The sequence below is a fragment of the Sycon ciliatum genome, chromosome 12, assembly GCF_964019385.1.
Source record: "Sycon ciliatum chromosome 12, ocSycCili1.1, whole genome shotgun sequence".
Lineage (NCBI taxonomy): Eukaryota > Metazoa > Porifera > Calcarea > Leucosolenida > Sycettidae > Sycon > Sycon ciliatum.
Window position 1 is genome coordinate 18,905,736 of NC_088654.1, and position 4,160 is coordinate 18,909,895.

Consider the following 4,160-nt stretch of genomic DNA (forward strand, 5'->3'; position numbering starts at 1 on the left):
CACGTCGAAAAATCAACGCGAGTGACCTGCTGCTCACGTCGAAATTTGGAGTTTTACGCCAAATTTGACGTGAAATTGCGCGTCACGTCGGAAATAACGTGCATCTGCGTCTCGAGCGAGTCGAGGCCGCCAACTACATACAGTCGCGGATATGGAAATCCAATCGATTGACCGGGCCAGCGCCCTGGCCTCAGCGCGTACAGAACGTAACGTAACGTAACGTTGCATGCAGACTTGCAGTGCACAGACTGGCAGACTCATGTTGATCCTACATGACTTTGTACGCGACCAGCGCCCTGCACTGCAGCGCGCGCATACATGATTTGAGCCGTCAGATGTGATGCGTCTAGCACATCTCAATTCTAAAATCCACCGGGAATCCACAGGAAAACTACTCAGACTACACTGTTATTATTCATTGCAAGAGAACACCGAAAGGCCAAACCGCATGGTGAAGACTAATGTCTAGACTACTGAAGGATTCTCTGAATCCTTGTGCCATAACAAAGAGAAAATACAGAATGTGTAGTGCGCCAAAGTTAGCGTATGTACAAACATGTAATAATTACAACGCGCAATAAAAGGAGTACAAATATCCGGCAAAGGACACGAATGGTGTACGGTAAAGAAAGACACGTGCATGCATGAGTACCCTAGCAAAAGTGGACAAACCTAACGTAGATCCACGTGGTACTAATCGAGTACCGTACGCTACATATTTAGGCAAAGAAATATCAAATAACATATTATCATAAAAGAATGCAAATAATTTAATTTCAAAACACATGGAAAATCTCCGTAAAACAAATCGTTAAAACCGGAGGCTTATCGCAAATCACTACAATACTCCCCCACCAGTGGACGGAAATGCAAAGAAAGTCCACGAAAAGACTGAGAGGAGAGAGAAACGACAATGGTGAAATGTAAGAATAGTGATAACTGTTATATACAAGAATGTTCATGGTGAATATTTACAAGTCATGTACAAATAGCATAGCCACAGAATCAACAGTCACTCAATGAGCTTCAAAGTGTACGTACCGGAGAGGCTGAGGAGGTTGCTGGGCATGAAGCGACTGAACAGGAACAGCTGGAGTGGACACAGTTGATGGCGAAGGCATATGAGCTGGCTTCAGCCGATCAAGCGAGATGGTGTCCCGTCGACCATTGACATTAACCACAAAGTGCTTTTCAGCACGACTGATGACTGGATGTGGGCCAGTATATGGGGGTTGCAGTGGTTTCTTCACAGCATCTGTACGAATGAAGACATGGGTGGCTGACTGAAGAGCAGGGGCAACGTGAGTAGCTCGAGTAGTAGGAGCATCTCGCGGCTCGACAGGGCGGATGTCACGCATCATGGTCCGTAGGGCAATGGCATACGGAGCAGCTGACGGAAGAGACTCAGATGAGGATGTGAAGAATTCACCAGGCAAACGGAGGGTTGTACCATAAACCAGCTCGGCAACACTGCAATCTAGATCGGTGCGTAAAGCGGAGCGAATACCGAGGAGAACGAGCGGCAAACGGTGAAACCAGTTGGCTGATTGGGTAGCGGTCAGAGCAGATTTAAGCTGGCGGTGGAAACGTTCCACAGTGCCATTGCTCTGTGGATGATATGCTGTCGTACGAATGCGATTAGAGCCAAGAAGACTGCATATTGACTGGAAGAGAACAGATTCAAACTGTCGACCACGATCTGTCGTGATAGTTGACGGCGTACCAAATCTGGCAATCCAACCAGAGACCAGATTGAATGCGACGGTTTCCGCGGTGCAATCATGGAGAGGAATGGCTTCCGGCCATCTAGTGAAGCGATCAACACAGGTGAGTAGGTACGTGAAACCTTGTGAAGATGGGAGTGGTCCGACCAGGTCAATATGAATATGGTCGAAACGAGCAGATGGTGGCATGAAGCGACTAAGAGGGGTCTTAGTGTGACGATGCACTTTCGATCGTTGGCATGACAGGCAGGAACGAGACCAGTTGCGCACATCACGGTTCATGGAAGGCCAGACGTATCGAGCGGTAACGAGACGTTGTGTAGCACGAATACCAGGGTGAGACAAATTATGCAGCATGTTGAATACGGGTTGGCGGAAGTCGGGAGGTACGTACGGGCGAGGTGAACCAGTGGAGGTGTCGCACCATAGCAACTGAGAAGAGACAGGCGAAGCAACTTCTTGCCACACTAAACTGGACGAATCATTATTTCGGAGAGCGATGAATTCAGGACAGTTACTCTGAGCGGTGGCGAGAGCAGCAAAGTCGACTGAGGATGGCTGGACAATAGCATCCAGTGGTCGTGACAACGTGTCGGCAACGACGTTCTGAGTGCCCTTGACAAAGCGGATATCAGTGGTGAATTCGGCTATGAAGGACAAGTGTCGTGCCTCACGGGGAGAATGGCGAGTTGACGGCAAGTGAATGGCATGGGTCAGCGGCTTATGATCGGTCATGATATGAAATGACCGGCCCTCAACATAGTGGCGAAAGTGTTTGACAGCTAGATACATAGCCAGTAATTCGCGACCAAAAGTAGGATAGCGGCATTCAGTAGGGGAAAGCTTCTTGCTAAAGAAAGCTAGCGGCTGCCATGCACCATCGACAAACTGCTGAAGCACAGCTCCGACACAATAGTCAGATGCATCGCACATGACATTGATGGGTGCCACAGGGTTAGGGTGCGATAATAATGTAGTGGCAGCTAGAAGGCATTTCACCTGATCAAATGCAGATTCAGCAGCTTCAGTCCAACAGAACGAGGAGTCATGCTTACGTTTGCCGATGAGCAGATCCGTGAGAGGCTTCACGATGGCGGCACAGTTAGGTAGGAAACGACGGTAGAAATTCACCATACCTAGGAACTCACGAAGCTGCCGGAGAGAAGTTGGTGGGTTGAACTGCTGAATAACCTGAACACGTTGGGAGGTCGGCTCAATACCATGACGACTGACGTTGTGGCTGAGGAACTCGATGGTAGAAACAGAGAATACGCACTTTGCAGGATTAATGACGAGGCCGTGCTCTTGCAGACGCTGTAAGACCAAGCGGACATGCGTGCGGTGCGTCTCAGGATCCGAACTGGCAATTAAGATGTCGTCAATATACACAAAGCAGAAATCCAGGCCATGCAACACTTGATCAACGAAACGTTGAAATGATTGGGCTGCGTTCCGGAGTCCGAAGGGCATACGAACAAATTCGAATAAACCAAATGGGGTCGTAACGGCCGTCTTCGGGATATCATCCTCTGCCACTGGTATCTGGTGGTATGCACGAACCAAGTCTATCTTGCTGAAGACTGAGGCGCCATGAAGATTGGCAGAGAAATCATGGATGTGCGGTATCGGATACCGGTCAGCCACAGTTGCACGATTCAGGCCACGGTAATCACCACATGGGCGCCAGTCACCATTTGGTTTGGGAACCATGTGCAATGGACTGGCCCATGGGGAGGACGATGGTCGTATGATGCCCGCATCGAGCATGTGGTCAAATTCCCGACGAGCTACAGCTAAACGATCGGCAGGGAGACGGCGAGGCTTGGCAAATACCGGTGGGCCCGTGGTGACCACATGGTGCTCGACGTTGTGTTTCACAGGTGTGTCGTAGTTGCAGGGGCGGGTGACAGATGGAAACTCATTAATAAGAGCGTTGAACGAACTATCACCAGAGACTGGCAAACAACACGTCGGCTCAGCGGAGGACGAGACTAGACCGCATACGCTCAAACTGGTGATGCCATCTAACAGTTTACGACCGTGTAGATCTACACTTAACCGAAAGTGTGCCAGGAAATCTGCACCGATAATAGGTGATGTCACATCAGCAATAATGAACACCCATTGAAACTTACGACGCAGGCCGAAATCCACCGTTACTGAGCGTGTACCATACGTCGGTATGCGAGAACCATTCGCTGCTTGTAACGCATAATCAACTGCATGGCGAGAATCAGTGGCAGATGGTGGTATAACGCTGACCTCGGCGCCGGTGTCCACGAGGAAATCGTGCTTGGTGAAGCGATCGTGGATGAATAATCGGCGACGAGACGGTGCAGGGCCGGGGGCAGTGGTCGCCTTCACCGACCGGCCTGGGAGTTTGACGGCTGCACAAAGGTAGCTGCTCTGGCACAGGGTGGGACGCAGCGACGAGCG